General features: G+C 39.7%; 1 long non-coding RNA gene across 1 annotated transcript in view; it reads left to right on the top strand.

Moving 5' to 3' along the window:
* Positions 1–24034, top strand: part of LOC119810377 — a 52426-nt gene that overhangs the window by 18764 nt on the left and 9628 nt on the right. Inside the window, exon 2 of the long non-coding RNA XR_005284740.1 lies at positions 15125–15267. This is a non-coding gene — a long non-coding RNA (uncharacterized LOC119810377). The remainder of the gene's footprint in view (positions 1–15124; positions 15268–24034) is intronic.

Here is a 24034-nt window from a genome sequence, read left to right as displayed (position 1 = left end):
TGAATTGAGTCCATTGATATTAAGAGATATTAATGACCGATGATTATCTTTTGGTGGTAGTGTTTGTGTGTTTCCCTTCTTTAAGGTTTGCTAGTGTGAGGTATGAGGTTACTTGTTGCCTGTGTTTTTGTGGGTGCAGCTAACTTCCTTGGGTTGGAGTTTTCCTTCTAGTACTTTTTGTAATGCTGGATTGTGGATAGGTAATGTTTAAATTTGGTTTTGTCATGGAATACCTTGTTTTCTCTGTCTATGGTAATTGAAAGCTTTGCTGTGTATAGTAGTCTAGGTTTGCATCCATGATCTCCTAGTGTCTGTAGCATATCTGACCAGGACCTTCTGATTTTTAGAGTTTCCTTTGAGAAGTTGAATGTAATCTGATGGGTCTGTCTTTATATGTTACTTGGCCTTTTTTTTTCTTGCAGCTCCTAATATTCTTTCTTTATTCTGTATGTTTAGTGTTTTGACTATTATATAGTGAGGAGACTTTCTTTTCTGGTCCAGCCTATTTGGTGTTCTGTAAGTTTTTTGTATCTTCATAGACATATTTTTCTTTAGGTTGGGAAAGTTTTCTTCTATGATCTTGTTCAATATATTTTTCTGTGACCTTGAGCTGAAGTTCTTCTCCTTCTTCTATCCCTTTTAATTTTAGGTTTGGTCTTTTCTTGGTGTCCTAGAATTCCTAGATGTTTTGTGTTAAGGCTTTGTTGAATTTAACATTTTCTTTGACCAATAAATCTAATTCTTCTATCATATCTTCAAATCTTCAACTCCTGAGAGTCTCTCTTCCATCTCTTGTAATCTGTTGATTATGCTTGCATCTGTAGTTCCTATTCTTTACCCAGATTTTCCATATCCAGAATTCCCTCATTTTGTGTTTTCTTTATTGCCTCTATTTCAATTTTCAAACCTCAAACTGTCTGTGCTGTTTGTTTCACTTGTTTGATTGTTTTTTCCTTGGGTTTTAAAAGAGATTTATTGATTTCTTCCAATTTTTTGTTTGTCTTTTCTTCAATTTAAGGGAATTTTTATTTCCTCTTTAAGGGTCTCTATTATCTTCATAAAGTTAAATTGAATGTCATTTTTTTTTCTGCTTCTGTTGGGTTAGGATGTTCATGTCTTCCTATTGTAGGGCCACTAGGTTCTGGTGGTGCCATATTGGTCTTTATGTTGTTGAATGTGTTTTTACACTGCCGTCTGCCCATCTCTTCCTCCAGCAAGTGCAGGTGGGGCCTGTGCTTTAGGGAGTTTCTCTTCTTCCAATCTGTGAAGATGGGGCCTGTGGCTTAGGTGGTTTCTCTTCATCCAGGTGCAGAGGGGTATGTGTCCCCAGCAGATGCTGATAGGCTCTGTGGTTCCTCTCCAGGGGCAGTCTGGTCCAAGGCTTTGTCTAGGGGCCATCTGGGCCAAGGCTCCAGTGGTCACGAATACAGTGGAGGATGTTAGCTGGTGTGTCTTTGATATTTCTTAAAGTTATTTCTAGCTATATAGTTGGGAAAAGGAAAATAATGATTCAGGTGATATTGGAATACAAAGGGAAATAACATTTCTCTTAGAGCCCATGAACAAAAATGCCAGATATCCTAATTTTGATGGCATCTAAAATATTTTTGAATAGTCTCTGGACACATGTAAAGTTGATTTAAATGTATCAAAACTTTCATTTTTCCCAATATTAGGGAATAATGCATTAATTTCAATATGTGACATGATTGTTCTCATAAAGGAAGCTGAAGTAAATAATAGTAATAAAAACAAGCACTACTGAAAGCTACTTTGAAAAAGTTACAAGTATAAATATATAACTCCATCTTTAGAGCTTTTTAAAAGTTTGGTTTCATTAACATTTTCTTTAGATGTGGTGGCATTTTAGTTAATTATGTTGTAAATTAGTTGATGTTGACAAAATTCTCCTTAAATGTGCTTTAAAAGACATCAGTTGAGTATTTTCCATATAGACTAAGTGTTGCCAGGAGAGGTAGTTGGCTTAAAAGAAACTTAAGAAAGTTTTGCTTCTTAATTACTATCCTCTTATGAAAAATTATAGAAATATGCATGAAACTAGAAGTCAATAAGCAATGGCTAATGATACACTGTTCCATGCAATCATTATATGGGCTAAGAATTGAGTTTTTTTTTTTTTTTTTTTTTTTTTTTTGGTTTTTCGAGACAGGGTTTCTCTGTGGCTTTAGAGCCTGTCCTGGAACTAGCTCTTGTAGACCAGGCTGGTCTCGAACTCACAGAGATCCGCCTGCCTCTGCCTCCCAAGTGCTGGGATTAAAGGCGTGCGCCACCATCGCCCGGCAAGAATTGAGTTTTAAGAGTTGGAGAAGTCCATCCTGTGCTCTTAATACAGTTGTTAAATTAAATCACTATTCTGGTATGTTTCTGGACTTGCTACTTGACCATAAGCCAAATTCATCCTACCACATATTAGAAATTCCAACTTTAATTTTTACTTGAACGTTCCCCTTCTTTTCCCAATACTGTGATCCCACCCTAGCCACCCACAAGAGAGCACAACACAGGATTCTTTTGTGTGGTGATGGCCTTTTGAGAACAAAATAACATAACTTACAATTAAATTGAATATCTGGATGCTTATGTGATGCTGTAATAGGTTCTTTTGAGAACAACTGTGTACCTCTATCTTTAAAGCTTAATCTTTGGCTTTAAAACAAGTTCCTTTGGAGTGGAAGTGGTAGGTTAAAGCAAGTGCCCGAAGTGTTTGTTCTAACAAACTATGGGACTAGGGGAGAAATTCTTTGTCATTTAGTGTTATAATTCTCTATGAGAGATGGAGTGCTCAAACTGGTATGTTGTACCTAGTGTGTCAGTTGCTATGCCATAAAACTTGTAGCCTTTGATTCACCTAGCATTCATTCACTGCCAGGCTATACTGTAGCCATTAGCCACACCAAAGCTTCCAACGGGAGATACGTACTTCATGTTCTCATTCTCTGTCTACTACAGGCCATCAGAAGGCTTTACTGCATCACAATATTGTCTGTAGGCTGGGATCTGTCCTGGCAAAGTAACTGCTATCTGGAATATCATTGGTCAAAACTGCAGAGGGGGGAGTAAAACAAAATCTCCCCAGGCTATAAAAGCTGGGTCAGTCTCTCACTCAGAACCAACACAAATCACTTTTGACATTTTAGGATTTAAGTTTAACAGGATAAAACTCCATTGAGATAAACATAGGGTCTTATATTTAGACTGCAAATTCTCTTGTGTAGATGTGAATACATGCAAAAAAAAAAGAATGGGGGCTTGATGTAAATGAGCAGATGATATTGTAAGACAGCAAAGAGTACCATTGATTTTATTGATTGGTTTATTTATTCATTCAATTTTCTGTGACCCTCACTTTTGAACTGCTATGACTAATATACTTGACAGAAATAATTTATGGGAGGAAAGGATTTGATTCATGGTATCAGAGGGCTGCAGTCCACCGTCTATCCCAATGAGGAAAGCATGGCAGATTGCTTATCTTTGGCAATGAGAGCATGAGGTGGAGAGGCTGTTCACATCATAGACTAGGAAGGAAATAAATATAGACAAAGGAAATAGGTTAGCACAAGGGGAAAGCCTAATTTTCAAAGGCTGACCTAGGAGTCTGTTTCTTTGTTTGTTTATTTATTTGATTGATTCATTGTTCCTAACCAGACCATCTCTTAATCTCTGTGCTCTTTCAAGTACTGCCACAAGGTGGGGACCGAGAGTCCTAAAGAGTTCAAACTATAAACCCATGGGGGCTTTTCAGATTAAACCATGATGTTCTAATCCCATTCTCACAGACTCATGGCCAAATGCATTTAGTTAAATTTCAAGATTCCCCCAAATCTTAACATTGCCAAGAGTGATTAAAAGTTTATAGTCTCTATTGAAACTCAAAGCAATCTGTTATCAATGAGCCTGTAAAATAAAAAGTTACATACTTCCAATATAAATAGCACAAAATGAACATTTTTATTCTGAAAGAGAATGGACCAAACCAATGCAAAAACCTAGTAGGACAAACAGCAAGCCTCAAAGCTTTTTCCCTTTTTGGAGAAAGGGTTGATATCATATGAACTCCAACAATGACTAGGCACCTTAGTCCTATGTCCTTAGTCCTATGATTTTCAGGACATGTGGAACGTTACTCGAGTTGGTTTAACTAAGGGTCTACAGATTACTTCGGCAATTGTTCCATTTTTCTTGCTTATCCAGCATCCTGGGATCTCCACAGCAATTTTATCTCCACAGCACCACACAGAGCCTATTCCAGGACTCCCTGTTTTGGTCAGTGTTCTATTGCTGTGAAGAGCCACTATGACCCTGGCATCTCTTATAAAAGAAAACATTTAATTGGGGCTTGCTTGTCACTTCAGGGGTTTAATCCATTGTTCTCATAGTGGGGAGTGTGGTGGCCCACAGGCAGACTTGGTAACTAAGAGTTCTACAGCCAGATCTGAAGGCAGCAAGAAAAGTGATAGAGACGTTGGGCCTGGCTTGGACTTGAAACCTCGGAGTGCACCCCCAGTGACATGCTTCCTCCAACAAGGCCACACCTACTAATACTTTCAAATAGTGCCTCTCCCCAAACATTAAAATGTGTGAGCCTGTGGGGGCCATTCTTATTCAAACCATCACATTCCACTACCACACCCCCATATTCTTGTAGCCATATCATAATGAAAAAAATGCATTCAGTCCAACTTTAAAAGTCCCCATCGTCTACAACAGTCTCAACACTGTTTAAAAGTCCAGAATTCAATGTCCCTTGTAAAATTAAAATAAAAAATCAGATCATATACTCCCAACATGCAATGGCACAGACTCTTCATTACTATTCCAAAAAGAAGGAGAGGGAGGATAGTGAGCAAATACTGGACCACAGCAAATTCAAAAACCAGGTGGACAAGCTTCAGACTCTGCATCTACATGCCTGATTCTGTTTCTAACTGATAATTTGAATATGTTTTGCTGCTGGTATCCTCACGGGCATTGTGATCTCATCTCAGACATTTGCACACACATCTGCGGAGCAGTTCCATGTGTTTGTGAAGTACATAGTTAGATGAATCATCTATCACTGTGATAAAAACACCATGACCGAGGAAACTTACAAAAGAAAGTGTTTAATTGGGCTTCTGGTTTCAGAGGGTTAGAGTCAATGATAGCGGAACAAAGGCGTAGTATCAGGGAAGAGCTGAGAGATCACATCTTGATCTGTGAGAACAGGAGACAGGCACCTGGGAAGGGTATGAATCTTTTGAAACCACAAAGCCTGCCACCCAGTTGATGGGGAACCTCCTCCAAGCCAAAGGCCGTTGAGAGGCTGGAGCAGGTTGGGTGTGGCTTTGGGTACCAAAAAGCCTGTGGAACCACCCACTCACTCTTTTGCTCCCCACTCACCACACCTGGATGTTGAAGTCCATTCCTGTTCCTCATTGTGATCTGTGAGTTCTTTTAATAAAGAACCCCTTATTATACCATATTAGGAGCTAGTGTGGGATTCCTTTATTTGCATCCCTCTCCCACCTGACACATTCCTCTTTGCCCATTGTCACATCTTCCCCAACAAGGCCATACTTCTTAATCTTTCCCAAACTGTTCCACCAATAGGAGACTGGGTATTCAAACACATGAGCCTTTGGGGGACATTCTCATTCAAACCACCACACCCTACTTCTCTGATACCAGTTTTCTGTCTTCATTTTTTTCTAGAGCTTGCAAAGAATTAATTCTCTTTCTTCAGGGTCCTTTGAAATCTAACTGCACCATGGTAGCAATAAGGATTAGGCCTTTGGAATTTGTGATTCGTAGCAATTAAATTTGGGACTAATCATTCAGTCTTTTGTAAGAATATTAATTGAGTGTTCATTTTGTGGTTCCAGCTCTTGCCTAGCATTGGTTTGTGTATTAGTTAGAGAAACAGGTTTACAAAGCCATTGTATAAGGCAAGATAGGGCTACAAGCAGAGGAATACCTGACATAGCTTAAGAAGGGAAAATTTTATTTTAGCTCGTGGTTTCAGAGAGGTCCAGTCATCATAGTGGACAAGGGTGGCTGAGTGCATCTGTCCATGGTGCCAGGAGCAGCCGTTGAGCAGCTGTTCACACGGTAGCAGACCGGGAAGCCCTGTAAACTGATATGAGACTTCCTTGCCTCTAGCAGCTTGACCCCACCTCTTGTAAGGCTCCACATCCCTCAGAAGAACACTACAAGCCGGGATGCAGGTTTCAACTTGAAACTGTGCTGGACATTTTGAAATGAGTGCAATCAGGTTTTGAGACGCGCTCTGAGACTGTCACTGGTAACAGTCTAGTAAATCCCACCACACTGCAGCATCCAGATGCTTGACTGGCCTTTCAATACTTGCTCCTCTTGTTCTAACCATGCTTCAGGCTCAAAGGCTATAGTCTGCTCACACAGACATGCCTTTCCTTAACTTTATTTTTCCTTAAGAATTTTCTTTGACAGTTTTTTTAAGTGTGAGGCATGAGTAGTCCCTTTAACTTGCCCCCTTCCATAAGAAATTAAAAAAAAATCACCTAAACCTCTCTTGAGGAAAAGTTTAGAAACAATGACACACGTCGACATCGAAACCTACGCTTTTAATTGGCTCACCTTTTCCCTTGGCGTTCACCAAAAGAATTATTATACTGTGAAGTCTGTTGGAAGCAGTTTGCTTTAAAAATTCCATCTTAGGTGAAAATATGAATCGTCATAGTAGTGTTTTTCCTGTCTTGCAAGACTGTCCTTCAAAATGACTGTCAGATTTATTTGTGAACGTGGATGGCAGATTTGCTTGCAGCTCTTTCTCATTTTTCTGTTCAGGTACCAAACTTGTCTTCACGTCTTACTAGCCTAAGCAGATGCAAACTTTTTTATTTCTAAAGTTTGCAAAGAATTGATTCTCTATCTCTCCATGGGGACCTGTGAAGTCTAACTGCACTGTGGTAGGGATAAGGATTAGGCCTCTGGAATTTGTGACTCATAGCAATCAAATCTGGAAATGTTCGTGAAGTCCTGTATAAGAATATTACTGCGTGTTCATCTTGTGGTTCCAGGTCTTCCACAGCACCAGTCTGTCCAGTTGTTTAAGAAACGTTCACAAAGCCATTGAATAAGGAAAGCTATGCTGGCACACACTCAGTGCTGTAGACATTTATTACCAAACCAAGGGAAACATTTTCATAAGTGCCTGGGGCTCTTTCCCCCTTAGAACAGTCCTTCCAGGAGTTGCTACACGTTCGCTAGTGCTCCCTTGACTAAACGGTGTGAAAGCGATGATGGAAGCAGGTTTTAGGTCTTTATGGTTTCACTTACTTTTAAAGATAGGTTCCTTAATTTTTCTTAGCAATCTGTAGGCTGAGTATTGCAAACATTCATAACTGGATTATCTTTATTTTAGAATGAAGGAATTAGTATTTTAGTTTCTCACTCTATGCCATCATACTTTTCTGATAGAGTTATTAGAGAGAAATTTGAGTAGCTTAAATTTTAAATTAAGGAGTTTAATTTTCTTACGCAGTGTGTTGATGAATTCAGAACTCCCTTCATTTAGATACTAGGGCTGGTTAAAATCCTACTCTCTAGAGTTGTGAAATTCTAAGCAGGTGACATTCTAAGCTTTTCACTCAGTTTCTCTGGCATGGCAAATGGCTGATGCATCCATGGAAGCTCGTGATGAAGGAGGTATATTGTTACGTAATATTGTTACGTGAATTTTACAAAGAGGGAAACAAAACCCCACTCAGGATGCACGGGAACTTGCTCATGTCATATGGAGAACATGTGGCTGAGAACTGGCCACAGTTTCAGATTCCTAACCTGGACTTCAGTGCTATTTCATAACAGCCAAGAATATGGGACTTAAATTCATAGAAGCCCTACATGGTCTTAGTGGTCTTCCTCCCTCCCTCCCTCCCTCCCTCCCTCCCTCCCTCCCTCCCTCCCTCCCTCCCTCCCTCCCTCCCTCTCTCCCTCCCTTCTTCTCTCTTTATTTCTCCCTTTCTAATTCTTATTTACTCTTTTGTTTGTTTCTGAAACAGGGTCTTCATATGTAGCCCATTCTAGATTTAAATTTGTGATTTTTTTCCTGTCTCAGTTTTCCAAGTGCTGGGATTACAGGTGTCTACCATGATGTCCACCCAGTGGTATTTCAGAAGGATGCTTTGCAAAGCTTTAGAAACAAATGTACACTTTGATGTAAACAGTACAGACTCAAACTCCTTTGACAGTTTGGACAGGGAAGCCTGGGAAGATGTTGATGCTGTCCTTGGACTTCCTCTTTTTCACTGTCTATTTTTCTTTTTACATGTTGGCAGTCCTGTTAGGCATATATTAGAGTTTTCTCTCTTCCTTCCTTCTCTACACACTTCCATTACTTCCTGCTGAAGTCTCTGTGCAGTGGGGCTGGAGAGATGGTAAAGCTGTTAAGAGCATTGGCTTTGCTCTTCAAGAAGACACAGATCCAACTGCCAGGACCCACATGATAGCTCATAAATGCCTGTAACTCCAGTTTCAGGGATCTAACACCCTGTGCTGGCCTCCCTGGGCACCAAGCACACAGTTGTCTCACAGGCATGATGAATGCCAAACATCCATACATAGAGAAGTAATTATGTCTCTACGCAGCATTTCAAGAAATGTATTTTCTTCTTTTCAATTGCACGTTGCCAGCTAATTAGCTCTCACAGCAACTGTTTTTAATACGGTCACTGTGGTTTTCCAACGCGTTTGTCTGTCTTGTTTCATGGTGGCTAAACTTTCAATGCATGTTCTTAAAATTGTGTTTTATTAAAAGCATTGTGAAATAAAAACCTAAGGAAACACTTTGAAGATGACATAATTCTACAAGGCTTATAATGAAAAGAAATTGCCTTCATGTTGCGTTCTGTTTCTATCTCTGGTTCCCACTCCTCAATTGGTGATTCTTTTTCAATATTCTAGGTGTTTCTGTCACTTCCATAAATGGAAAGTTTCCATTGGTATAATTCTGTATAGCATCTGTGTTGCAGAGTAAACTGAACTAGGAATTTTTCTTTCTTGTGCTTTCAATCCTGCCAATAGTATGACATTTAGTGTTTCTGTAACTATGTAAAGATTGCTCATCCACAAGTTCTTCAACCTATATGTCTTTTCCCTTTGTTTTAGAGCTTTTGTTTTCTTCAGTGTTAATTGCCCTTTGGGGAGGAGTTTGGTCATTTCCCCACCCTTTCTCACTGACTTATCCTAGATTAATACCTGACACAATCAGCCCAAGAGAAAATGCACGGCAAGAAAATGTGAAAATTTATGGTTCTTGACACCTCTGTCACCTCTAGGGGCACTGAAAAGGACAGGAAAAGAGTTTATGATATTACTCACTCAAAAATGAGGGAAAATTCCTCATTTATATTGTTCTTTTGGGCCTGTTTCATTTATATATTTTATGTGACAACCTAAAATTACAATTTTCTCCTAGAAAAAACACCCACCTTCCATTTCTACTTGACTTCATGGCATCTGGAGCATATCCACCTCCCTTCAGGGTCCTTTGGCTTTCCCAAGAAAGCAGCATGTGTCTATCACCTGTGTGGTTTATCTGCTCCTGCACCTTCTTCCTGTGTTAAACTAGCCTCCAGGTGCTCTCTGTCCTTGGAGGTGCCCCAAACTGCCATGCCAACACCATCATTTCTGAGGCCAGTAATCCTCAGGAGGCATAAATTCATATCCTGTTCTCACTCTGCATTTTATTAACTGCGAGAATTACTCTGTTGCCAGGCCCTGGCTAGAAACCAATTTGGTGCCCAGTGCTAACAACTGTGTAAAAGCTTATAAATAGGGTCATAAACACTATTTGCATTAGGAGAAACACGCACTTCCAGTATTTCCAACGCCTTTTCTCCCCTGGTCACCATTAACATGCACGAGCTAGTCAAAGTAAGTCCTTTGTACATTTCCCGATGGTGGTTATCTATGGATGCTTTTTTGTTGCTATTTAAACTTCTTTTTATAATCAAGTTACACTTGCTTTTTTTCTCTTCCTCAATCACTCTTCAATTTTTTAAATCTTTTATTGTTTTTATTGAGCTATATATTTTTCTCTGCTTCCCTCCCTTTCTTTCCCTTCCCCTTCTATACCTTCTCCCATGATCCCCACACTCCCAATTTGCATGCTTTTATTAGTTCAACAGAAGACAACCATTTCTATCCCAGTGACTGAGCTCAGCTCAATGAACAGGAAAAAAAACCAAGGCATTAACTATAAACCCCATTTTTTTTTCTGAACTGGTTTTCTTTATCCAACTTTGTTTCACAGCTCAGTTCTCATGCAACTCTGGCCCGCGCTCTCTCTGTCTCCCTGTCTCGGTCTCTCTGTCTCTCTCTCCCTCTCATTGTTTCTTTATAAAAAGCAAAAACAAACAAACAAAAACTAGTGTACTGGGGTCTGAGTGGCCCAGCAAACAACTGTTGTGCACACGGAGTGTCTGTAATCTACCAGCATGCACTTACCCCAGCCCTCAGGCTTCCTCCCCCTCCGTTTGGTCCTATACACAGATGAACTATCGGTGTCCAATTCTACTGTGCGGCGATTATCTATCTTTGGGCCAGATTTCAGTGTGCCCTGGAAGGGACAAGGAATGTAGAGAGACCAAAACCTTTTTGTTCAGACACAGATTACATTCTCTGTGTCCACAGAGACACAGTCTATGTCCTTACAGGTGTGAACAATAATGCAAATTTTTCCTTCTGACCTGCTTCAGAGGAAAGAATTTGTGTTTGTATGAGCATGGAACAAAGTAAAGCAAACAAGCAACAACAGACCAAGCCCTTTCACTTTCCCTGACAGTTAGAACACTCTGTAACACATCGGTCATTGCTAGTGCTGAGGAGGGTGCAGAGGAAGTAAATCCAAGACGGACTGATTGGCCTGTCCCTCAGCTCCACAGAACGTCTCTCTCGATCCTGTACTTGCAAGCTTTAAAATAAACCCACCATTACCTCCTTGTCATAGTTACATATTAAAGATTTGAAATTCCCCATTTTTCTATGCATCTAAATGCCCTATGTGCTTTTCTTTTCCATACTCTGCCTTCATTTCATTTATCCAAGTTCTCCACGACATCTCATTGTCTTTTTGCACCAAGCCCTTTCCTTTGCTAAACTTGAATGGTACACATTTATAGCTATGGTGTCTATGAAGCTAGTCCCAGTGTATATGGCCTGTGCCTGTGATTCTTGGGGAAGTTTGCATTTTTAGGGTGGGACAGATAAGAACAGTGCCTTTCTGTTTCTGGGAACTTATCGCTATAAGCTTGATTTCTGGGAGTTTCAGGCATGTTTTGTGGAGGTCACTTGGATGTCTAGGAGATTTATGTTGGAAAGGTTTGTTAATGCAGGTAGCAGCATTAGGCGGCAGTACAGAATGATGCTTCAGCCAGTCAAAATATGATGATCATAGAAAGAATTTCTAAAGTTTTATGACTTTCAAATTGCATCCATTGAATAGTTTAAGAAAACTTACTGGGTTTGGATGTGCCTCTCTCTTTGTGTCTCTCGGTCTCTGTCTCTTTATCCCCCACCCCCAAACACACACTCACCTCTTACCCATCTTACAAATAACATATTGGATAGATGGCAAGTATTATATGTTGTACAATATTCCTTTTTCCCAGTGGATGGAGAAAAATGATCACTTATCCAAGGTCAGTCTTGGATATAAGGTGTGATCACTTTTATGCGTAATTTACTTACGTGAACCTATGAACAGCTCAATCAAACCCATTCTACCAGTCCAGTTTCTTTCCTTTATACTTGGAAAAGCTTTCCATGTTCATAAAGAGCAACAAAATGAGATACAACCATTCCTAGGGAACTGTATCCGCTCGACTTTACTTGAAAGAATGACGGAAAGAAAGAAGATGCCAACTGTTAGAGGTGACCACAAAATGCTGGCAGAGAGAAATCAGGATGGATGCTTATATTCTTCCAGGAGGACAGCTAAAGGCAGGGGATGCTGCTCCTCGCCAAAGAGGCAGGGGAGAAGTGTCAGGACAAATTCAGCACTAAGTTGTGTAGAAGTCTGGCCCAGGCCCTCTCTTCTGTGTCATGGGTGTTCACTCTGTCAAACAAATACTTGGACAGTCTCTAAGGGAGGCAGAGAAATAACTTTCCTTCCAAGTTAACAGCCAGAACCTTCACACACCTAAATAAACAGCCGTCCATGCCAAACATCACATCCATTTGTAAGGAGATGTCAGGAGTGGAGCTAAAACATTGCCTTAAAGATTTCCTGTTGGATGGTCTGACTGAGGAGCTGGAGGACAGCTTTGCGTGGCTGGACCAATAAATGCTCTTCAACGTTTCCCCCAAGGGCTCTGCTGCAGTCGTTGCTCTTCACATACCAGCAATTTAAAGTGTGTCTTTGAAAGTGAGATGACGGGAACATAACTCAAAACGCCAAAACTTGCCTGTGTCTATTTGACGAGATGGCGATTGGATTAGTGGCAAGTCTTTCACTGCTTCTTTTGATCTCAATTTTGGTCTTATTTTTAGCCTTTCATGATGACTTGATTTCTTTTGTTCATAGAGTTTGTCAGTGGCACTTATGTCTCCACAGTGAGTTGCAAGAGCCAGTCCAGCTCTTCCTCTTGTGCAGTCTCATTTTATACTGGTTTTCCAATGCTTTTTGGGGTCCCGATGTTTTCCAGGTACATCCTTCCCTGGAAGAATATTAAAAGTCTGTTTGTAACAGCATTAAAGCTGGAGTAATCAGAGGCAAAAAGCAGTGGAGAAGTGAGTAAATACATATCGTGTCTCAAGGACCATGCAGATATGTTTACACATTTTTCTAAAGAAATGTTTCACACATAGATGATTTTCATAGTTATTTATACATTTATGCATTGCAGCTCGGGCATTAACCTAAATATGCCTGAGTCTAAAGTCCGCCTTGAATCCTTGTGTTGATTCCACCTGCTGGCTACCTAATGCCTTCCTGTTTCCAACAGCCCATGTATAAGCATGTGTGGAAATAGCATACTTTTCATATGCCTGGTACTGATTGTTTCCATGCCATAGACAGTGAAAACAAGCTAAACTATTTAAAATGGGCGCATACCATGTATCCCATGAACTCATGACCTAAAATTCAAAACAAATATGTGGAGCAGTTTTTAAATGACAACTACTGGATGATTTGGGTATCTAGGGCCACTCAGGGCAGGAGTTTACAGAGGTTTGACTCTGAGTTATTTTCTTAATAGCTGTATTGCTTTGCATATCAAGGGAACAGTTTTCTTTATATATTTTATTCTATGTTATATTCATATATTATATACTATATTCATATAGTTACATTATGTTTATTCAATGTATTTTAATATATATATTTCGACCAAACTATCCATTGCATACAAAACCATGGTTTTAAGTCTTGATTTGCTATAAGATTGGGGAAGCAGAGGGATTTGGGATGTCAATGTTAGAACACAGGGTTACCTAAGCTTTCTGGCACTTCTGGGAAGACAGGAACTAAGTTTGCTTACGGTTACCATTATCTTGTTCAGGAAAGGAAAGGGAGGTAGGGATGTAGGGAAAGAAGGCAGAGCAGGCAGAAGAAGACAAAGACGAAAGCATTTTCCCTGGCATTAATTGCAGGAGAGATTTAACACATTTCTTGCATAAGGGACGTAATGGCTTCAATCATAGCTTATCTAAGATATCATTTGATGAAATTTAAGGCTATAACATTAAGTTGAAAAGCATTGTAAGCGAGGGCAAAACAAGAGTGTGTAAAATAGGTGTAGCAAGCTACCTGGTGTTTCTCCGGTTGTTGCTTAAGTCTCAAAAGAGCTGATATGTGATACGTGTAAAGGAATTGAGCAGCTTTGTACAATTATATCACACACTAAACCACCCATGTGCAGTTCCTGCTGCGTGCCTGGTGCTGTTCTAGGTACTGGGTGTGTTCATTGCTGGTCAGTTTATGCTGGATTTTGCTTACACATGTTTTAGCAGACTTTATATTTAATAATCTTGCTACTGTGAGAGAGAAAGTTGATCACCTAAATAAAGTTTGATCACTATATCATGGCCTGTTCTCAGAAGATGAACTCATTGATTCTTCAAAGCTCAAGGATTTGCTGAGGCTGCTTAATTGACCTCACCAATGTAAATCTCTTTCAAAGTTCCTGAGGAGGATGGCAGCAGATCTTAGGTATCTTTTTTTTTTTTTTTTTTATGTTGAACAGCCTAGAAGGCTGAGAATGTGGGAGCGATGGGAATTAGAAGGTTCTCTGCACCCTTCTGCTTGTTATTTCCATCTTGAGGACATTGTACAGGGTCTGCTCTCACGACACCATAGTGTCACTGACTGCCACCTTTACACGTGACAGATGTGGAATCTAAAGACTTCTAATGGTGGCATTCTGGACATTGTCCTCTTTCACAGGCTCAGTGTTCGTGTTGTCTCATTTGTCATTTTAGAAGACATTCAGACCTCATCCCAGTCACCTTTGTCTGGACACAGTGTCTTGACAACACCATGGATTAAGATTTTACAGCACGGTATTCAGAAATAAGCAGTGCCCTTGGCTAGTACACAGGATTCTGTTCTGGAGATTTTATTTTACAATTCTAGTTTATTTCTGTTTTGAAACTTCTGATCAATTTCCATTTGAAACGTGTTTCTGGGTGACCTCTGACCATATGCTGTCCTTTAAAATGCTTATTGTGTCATTTCATGATTTTGTTATACCTTAAAATATGACATTGAATGAGGAATGTTCAGATGAGGTAGTAGACACAGGCTGCTTGTGAGTCATGAAACACTAAAAATATGAGGTGTTATAATCAAAGTCTGAAATCATTGGTGAAGTGCCTTTACATCCATAGTACCTATTTCTGGGTCATCTTACTGAGACGAACTACCCAGATGTCTTTCAATTAACCAAATATGTTTTCCTGACCTTTTTTCTTAAAGTAAATTAACTTAACTTTTTATTTTGGTAAATTCATTAGAAAGTAGTTGTTAATCATTCATAAATGTACTATTAAGCAGTTTGGCGGATACAAAACTCTTGGATTTTTTTGGCAAAATTATGAATTTGTCTTTGTAGTTCCTACTAAGCTTTTCTTTTCAAAGGGAGCTGGTGCACTGGCGAAGTCCCATCCTCAGAGGCTGCAGATGAACTGTGGGCATCAGCGAAAGCAGCGAATGTGTGATCTCAGGTGTGATTTGCGCCAGGGCGTCACTGTAGACTCACCAAGAACTCCTGGTTCCTGGAGGTAAGGCAAAACCAAAGCAGAATAAACTCCTGTCTGGAGGAATAAAAGACAAGGGAACTGGGGACCACACCTGGATCTTCAGCAAATCAGCTGTTTTTATTCAACTATTTCAGCTCCGCCTATTGCAATGCCACCATCTCTTCCCTTGGAGGTATTGAATTCCATCACTGCTGCCTACCAAAATGTATCTTTCTGGGGGGTGTATTGGTACAGGAGAGCTGGAAATTTCAGTCAGTTAAGTTTGGAAATACAGGGTTAAACAAAGAATGCCGTATGTCTATGTCATGTTTCTGTGTTTTACTTTGCATAGGGTTATCACTATTTACTTTGTAATCACTACATAGCCCAGCCTGGCATCAAACTTATTATCTTCCTGCCTTGGTCTCTTCAGAACTGTGATTTTAGATGTGTGCCACCATCGCCAGAGTCACTGCAGGATGCCTGGCACCTCGGCATATAACTCTGGAAGAAAAGGACGAAAAATGTACAAGTTTTTCTAAGTCTATTTTGACAAGGGTCCCTATTTTGATTTGACTTGTTTAGTTTTTTTGGTTTTTTTTTTTTGTTTGTTTGTTTGAAACAAGGATGTTGGTGAGAGACTACTTGTTCGTCCTGGCCATCTAGAACTAAAATAATCACACAGAAACTATATTATTTAAATCACTGCTTGGCCCATTAGCTCTAACTTTTATTGGCTAACTCTTATATCTTAATTTAACCCATTTCTATTAATCTATGTATTGCCACATGGCTGTGGCTTACTGGCTAAAGTTCTAGCATCTGTCTCTGGCAGGAATACATGGCTTCTCTCTGACTCCACCTCCTTTCTCCCAGCATTCAGTTTAGTTTCCCCCACCTAGCTCTGTTCCCCTATAGCTTTGCTATCTTCATCATGGCTGCTCAGAGAGAAGAAGCTGATTGAATTTCCTTTCCCTGCACTAACTGAAGCAAAAGATGAGAGATGAGTACTCACGAACTTGATGTTGGGCACATCTAAGTGAGGATCAACAATTCAGGCACAAGTCAAAAGAGGTCCCTGGGAGAAACAGAAGATGCTTTCAGGTTCCCAGAAAGCTTGCGTGTGTGTCCACCTGCTTCTGTCTGGTAAATTTACCCTGTTCAGTGAATTTTATAACAGTAATCATATTTCTGTTAAAAACCTAAAGATACTATATAATTCCTCTGCTCAAAGCCATCTAAGGGCTTCATATGTGACACAACAAATTGCCCGAGCTTGCTGTGACCTAGAACGTCCTACACAAATGAACCTCTTTTTCACCCAGACTACTGTCTTCAGAACTTAGCTAGGTGGGGAAAACTAAACTGAATGCTAGGAGAAAGATGACGGAGTCAAAGAGAAACCATCCATGTAGCCCTGCTGGAGACAGATGCCAGAACTTTACCCGGTAAGCCACAGCTTTATAGTGATATTGACAATTAGCTGCAGCTGAAGGAGGGAATGCTATTTTCTTCAGAGGTGTGGTCATAGCTAAGTTCTCCTTGCTCCATAGCCTCCCACCCATGCACAGGCAAGTAACTCTTATTAAACTCAGTGTGTGTCACACAGAAGGAGACATAAAAGTAGGAAGGGGACCCATGAAGAAGGGTTCCAGGAGGATAGAAAATGGGATGAGGGAGAGAAATAGGAGTGAAAGTTACAAAAATCCATTGTATAAATATATAAAGCTGCCAAACAATAAAAATGATTTCAAGAAACAAATAGAATGCATATGATATACCAGATGCCAGATGCCGTGGTATTATCACCTGTGATCCTACTGCTTAAGAAGCTGAGACAGGAGGATTGCAAATTGGAAGCTGGTCCCAACTAATGAGACCTTGTTAAAAGCAAGCCAAGAGCCTCCGAAACAAATGTACAGTTTAAACAATAGGAGAACGTCACCCATGTGGTTCTGATTACGAGACAACATGGGCAGGTCTCTTTGAACTCTGTCTCCTTCCAAGCACCACCCTCCTTTTGTCTGCCAGGTAATCCCTGTCTGTTTTTTTAAATGGTAGTTAAATTCTCTCCCCTGCTGTTATTTTTAGTTTTATACACTGTGAACTGCAAAAAAGAAAAAATGTTTGAATTTGGTTTGGAATAGAACCTGTCTATGTGGTGGAATGTGTAACCACTGTCAGAGACAATCGTCTTTTTATTTTTTTTTTTGTATGTTGACTTCTTTCTTTTTCTTGTTGAAAGTATGATAGAATTATGACATTTCTCCATTTCCTTCCTCCCTCTAAACCCTTTCAGTATTCCACCTTGCTCTCTTTCAAATTCATGGCCTCTTTTTTCATTCCCTACTGTTACACGAGTTTATCTGTACACACACACATATTCATAAATATAACCTGCTTAGTCTGTATAATGGTATTTGTATGTGTGTTTTCATACTTCTCAGGTAACTCTACACTGTTGACAGCTAAAGCTGACTAGGGCAGTAGAAACTCAAGAGTGTGAGAAGACAATTCACAGATGGTTAGAACATATTTCTGAAGCATATCTTACTAACGAATGCTACCCAATGTATTTAAGATCTCTTAATAAGATGAAGAGTTGCTGCTGGGATGTATTATATGAGAGAACAATAAATAAAAACTAAAAATGATTGAGAATTAAAAAGAATAAGAGAGTATGCTGTAGATATACAGATTGGGGATGGGCATTCCATTCCAAAGTTACTAGTCTCTGCATTTTGACCTGTAGTGGTTCTCCTTAATACGCCCCACTACACACACACACACACACACACACACACACACACACACACACTACAAGAGAAGTTTCTCTGGAAGGGGTGAGAATTTCACTAATCTGTGGGCCTAAAGAAAGGTATATAAAAGTCAGTTGGATATGCTCTATGTTTTACTAAAAGCATAGTACTAAGTTCTTCAAGTCTGTTGCTTCTCCAACAACACTTAGAAGGGGGAATGTAGTTGTCTACTTATCTCTCTTCACATTAAAAGCCAAAGGGACCTGGAGCTGGAGCTGGTTATATCTTCTCCATTCTTCCATATTTTTTTTTCATTTTCAAATTGTCCACACTGTCTCCAGCAGCTCACTGATTATGATGTTTATTTTAACACTCAGACACTCTAATACTCTCAAAAGTTTCTGCTTCTTAGTTGCTTGTGCCACAACATGTGGTTCTGAGCAACTGAAAGCTTTGCGCAAGCAGTATGCATTGTGATTTAGTTCTCTGATGGATCTAAGGAAGCCTGGGTTGTTGTTCTGTCTGTCTGTTATGTTTTCCACTTTGTTCATTTTTTTTCATTTATGCCTGGGAATGATACTTTAGTCTTCCTATATACTGGACTGGAACCCAGAAGCCCTGAAGTCTTTTTATGACCCCTCACTTTTACAATGGTATAGAATCTTGTTATTTTCCATGTCAACACCATCGTACCCTTTGTTCAGATGCATGGAAAGGTTAAGACTAAACAAAGTCACACAACAGCAGAACCAGTATCAGAACTTGGAATTGTCCATAGCTATTTAGTCTAACTAAACACAGTTGTACTGTTGATTCTTTCCCACTGAAACTCAGGGAAGTTTGGTCTTGACTTTTATGGATGCAGTGACTGAGGTGTGAGAGGAATTAGTGAGAGGCTCATCATGACACTACAGAGTGGGAAACTGGGAATTGGAGTTGAGTGTTTTAAGGCTCCTGGAAGTCACTGTCAATTAAACATTTGCTGAAAGGACAGAATGAATGATCAACAACTCTTTATACCTAAGCCAAACTCCAAATGCAAACACTCCTGGCCAACACCACTGTTGAACAGAAAGATTCAGTTTCCCCAATGTACTTACTGGCATTGTTGTCCAATGCTAATATTTCTAACAATCAGGCACCCCCAAATCCTCAAGTGCAAAGTATGTGCACACTCCTCTTATCTAGATATTCTTTCCCCAAATGATGAGATATATGTATTATTTCTGCATGAGAAAGAAAATCAGATTCCTTGAGGATTTTTTAGTTGGAGAACATTCAAGTAAACTATACAAGTAAAACACATGAGCCCCACCTTCCTCCCAGTTAATCATTACATATTGTTCATTGTTTGAGGATGGGTGTTGACAGAGATTATTGTCCCACCATATCCCACAGCCATTTAATCCCAAATAAACACATAGAGGTCTACATTAATCATAAACTGGTTGGCCTAGTAGCTTAGGCTTCTTATTAATTAATTCTTACATCTTACATGAACCCATTATTCTTGTCTATGTTAGCAACATGGCTTGGTACCTTTTGTGGCAAGGCAGTCACATCTTACTTACTCTGCATCTGGGTGACAACTGTAGACTGAAACTTCCCTTTTCCCAGAATTCTCATTGCCCCGCCTGTACTTCATGCCTGGTCGCCCCCTCTCTACTTCCTGCCTGGCTACTGGCCAATCAGTGTTTATTTAAAATACAAGTGACATGGTACAGACCATTGTTCCACAGCAGTTGGGCTTGGGCTCTAGTGAAACTCATTAGAGTTAGCTCTTTATTGCTTCCCATGATGCAATTTTCCAGGCCCTTGCTGCCTGATATTCTCTCAGATACACAAGACATCTCCATAAATTTTGTCTAAAAATTTTTCATTTCCTTATTTTTCTAATTCATCATCCTATTGGTTGGAGTACAGAATTTTCTTTCAATGGAAATCTTTGTAATAGGATTATAATGAATTATGTATTTTATGGATCCAGTTAAAAATTAAAACGGGATAATTTTTAATAAAAATAAAAATTTATTGTTGAAAAATAATAATTTTAAGGTAGGAACAGCAGAACATTAAACCAAGAGCAAGACTGTCTTAAAGGACCTGGTCTTCTAAGATCTCATAGGTCACATGCTTGTGAATCTGGCCCTGGGAAAATAGCACAGGAGAGAGGACTAGGCTTTTAGGTGTGGTTTTGGCACACAGCTCTGTTGTATGATCACTTCTTGGACCATGTCTTTTTTATGTCTGAAACAAAGAGTTCAATTAAGTGCTCTTTAAGAGCCCGAGTGGTGCCAAGTTTATATGAAACGCCTTAAAGACAAATAGAACAGGCCTTATCTTTAAAAGCCTCTACTTTGACCCCAAGAACAAAATCCTATACATGCAAACCGTACATATACATTCAATGCCGAGACATGTGTAGTGATGGACTCCACAACACCAGCTGGTTAGGTGGCTTTCCCCCTCTCCCATACATGTTCTCAGTGGTGAGAGCTAGAGACAGACCTTCAGGCTCCCCTCCTTACCATGGGAAATGTGAAAGCAAAGAGACACCAACTTAGCTGTCAGAAAAACGCAGGACTGATCTTCAAGTGGCCAGTTCTTTGGCTGGGGGCCTGATTTAGCCCTGGCACTCAAGGCTTCCGCGCCACCTGACTGTGCATTTTTATCCAATTATGTGTCTAGATGTTGAATAAAAAATGTCATTGCCATGGAAACCGTCATGTTTCATCAGCTTTTGTTTAAGATAAAGCAAAAGAGCACAGGCTTTTCACGGCGCCGTGTCAACCTCTTCAATTTCACGGGGAAAATGAAAACCAGAGCTATAGCCTTGTTGCTAACTAGTGTTCTTAGGCAACATAACAACCACGGTAATCTGACTTGAAGCACTGCATAGGTCAGTGGACTCGAGAAAACACCCAGAGCCACTAATAATCCCTTTAGTGCTTCTACAGTTCCAGAGAGAATTTTTCATAAATCCCCTGACTGCCCAATACAGCACAATCCTCTCTCTCTGTGTGTCTCTCTGTCTACGCATGTCTCTCTGTTTCCATCTCTCTCTCCATGATTGTGCTTCTGCGAGGTTTGGCAAACATGTCAACTCTCAACTGTAAAATACAGAATGTTATCCCCTCACCTGTCTTCCCCCTCAAACTCCGTTTTGCTCACTCTCCACAGCAAATAGCAAGTTCCTAGCAACCACTGATTTGCTCTTTTTTTTTTTTTTTTTTTTTTTTGGTTTTTCGAGATAGGGTTTCTCTGTGGCTTTGGAGCCTGTCCTGGAACTAGCTCTTGTAGACCAGGCTGACCTCGAACTCACAGAGATCCATCTGCCTCTGCTTCCCAAGTGCTGGGATTAAAAGTGTGCCCCACCACTGCCCGGTCTCAGCTCTTCATTCTTATGCTTGTGCCTTTACCAGACTGTAATATAAAAAGAATCAAAGAATATAATATGAGTTGTAAACTTTTAAGTTTTTCTTTTTCATTTAGCATACTGTATCAGAGATCCAAACATCCTATTGTGATTGTGTATACCTACGCTTTGTTGACTTTTACTGTTAGGCAATGCTCAGCTGCATGGTTGTACCACATTTATTGATCAGTCTTCCTTTTCCTTTCTGTTCCTGCTTTTTTTTTTAACATTTACTGCATATGTGTGCTGTTGTATGAAGGCACTGTGACCTCTGTGCAGAAACAGTTTGGGGGAGTCAATTCTCTCCTTTCATGTTTGCATGGTCTCTTTTGTTTCTACTATTACATGTGCTCTAGGCTAGCTAGCACAGACTTCTAGAGGGTTCTCTTGCCTCCACCTCCCACTTTCCTGTAGAAGTTCTGGAATCACAGATGCCTGCCACTTCATATAGCTTTCAAACCTGGACTCCAGAAAGGACTCGGGTTATCAGCTTGAACAAAAAGTGATTTCACCTGCTCAGGCATTTTGCCATATCTGATGCCATTTTAAAGTTTTTTAAAAATTATTTTTATTTATTTTATTTTTTAAATTGAAATGGAAATATATTCCTCCCACTTCCTCCCTCTAGCTCTTCCTAGTTACTTTTCCTTGAGCCCCCCCCCTCCATGCCCCCATGCTCTCAAGTTGATAATCTTTTCCTTTAATTATAGTTGTTACATAAACACACACACATGTACTTGTGTACACAACTATATATATATATATATATCACTGAGTTTATCTTTGTTGGTAGTATATATGGTTTTTTCAAGGCTAATACTCTGAATTGGAGAACTAACAAGGGGGCTCATTCATGGGAGAGGTTAATTCTCCATTTCCCATCAGCCAGTAGCTGCCTATAGTTCATTGTCTAGGTGTGGGATCCTTCAAAAATTTCCCTCTCCCATGGTACCATACCCATTGACACTGTTAGAGTTCTGGTCCTATTTCTGCAGCTGCATCTGGGAAAGGCTGCTTCACAGAAGACTTGCTGGTATTATGGTCCTTAGAATCTTTCTTCCATAATTGTTCCTGAGCCACAGGATCAAAAGCAACACTATAAATGTGTCTGCATTATGAATGTGTCTGTAATATAAATACTGCACTCACCATGATCCACTGATCTTCACATTGTGCCCAATTGCAGTTTTTCATGATGGTCTCTATTTTTGTAAAGAGAAGTTTCTTTATAAAAGAAGATGGGCTTTACTTACCTGTTTGTATAAGGATTAAAGCTAGTTGTAGTAAGGAATTATGCTCATCTAGCAAAGTGTTGGTAACAGATCCTTTTCTAAGGTCCATGACCTCACAGTCCTGGGAATCTGGCTTAGGTTTTCACTATCAAGCATAATACCAACCCCCACCACTGTCCAATTAGTCGGTTATTGGTTGCACCCAATATGTGAGTACCACTCTTTGCACCTTTAATGCATATCTTTCTATGCTGGTAATTGATGTGGTTCATAGGTATTGAGCTCGGTGGGACTGATCAATTGTTTCCCTGACTTGTAATGTTTTTCAGATCCATGAAAGCTAGACTTCAGGAAAGGGGGTTTCAGGTTAGACATAGCTCAAGTCAACTGAGTCGTGTGCCCTAAATGTGTGGTGTTTTCAGCAATTGGAGGCCACCTTAAACCCCTGAGATACAAAAAAGACTACATTGATAATCCATATCATTTGGGGTGTCACTGTCCTATTCTGTCCAGCCCTTACGAAGAGGTTTGTTGTGTCTGGTACTGGAGTTTTTGTTAGTCTATGATTCTTGTAGGGGACATTGTCAGCCCTAGTGTGTTAACTTCCTTCAATATTCACCAAGGTTGTTTGATAAAGCCTTAAGGAAAGCTATTAACTTCTATTTACCTAAGATTACACACAAGAAACATAGGTTGTGTGTTTGGGACTGAACATTTCTTAATGCTGAGTATTAAAGTTTGTTGAAGTCTAATTTATCACAGATTTTAAAGCAGATTCTACTATTGTAAGAACTTCTGCCTAACTCAGTAACACAAACATTTTCTCTTAAGTATTCTTTTAAATTTTGGTAGCTTTGTGTTTTACATTTTCATATATGATGCCTTTACAGTCAATTTTTGTATATGAAATAAGGTTTAAATCAATGTTTGCTTTGTTTTTATTTACAGCATCCAGTTGTTTCAGATCCCTTTGTGGGAAGAAAATTGATGATTCTTTTATGCACTGAATAGCTTTTGCATCTTGCCGGCATTCAATTAGCCACATTTGTGCAGAAACATTTCCAGGTTCTCAATCCCTTTGGTTTTGTTTGCTTGTTTGTTTTTTGTTTCTCCTTTTAGAAAGGCTGCAACATTTGGACTGCTTTAGCATTAAAACTTTGAAATAAAGTACTATAAATTCCTCAATTTAAGGTTTTGGGGGATCTTTTTTTCTAGGACTTTTGAGATTCTAAAGCCACTGCCCTTTTAGATTTACGGAAAATTGTTATGGTATATTTATTAGGGTTGCACTGAAATAATAGTTCGGTCTGGTACGAAATGCCAGGCTAACAACCTTGTCTTCCAGTCGTTATCTCTACATTCCTCTAGGCTTTCTTTTACTTTTTCCATCCGTGTCTTGTGAT

Source organism: Arvicola amphibius, chromosome 3 (genome assembly GCF_903992535.2).
Source record: "Arvicola amphibius chromosome 3, mArvAmp1.2, whole genome shotgun sequence".
Lineage (NCBI taxonomy): Eukaryota > Metazoa > Chordata > Mammalia > Rodentia > Cricetidae > Arvicola > Arvicola amphibius.
This window is presented reverse-complemented; position numbering and strand designations above follow the sequence as displayed.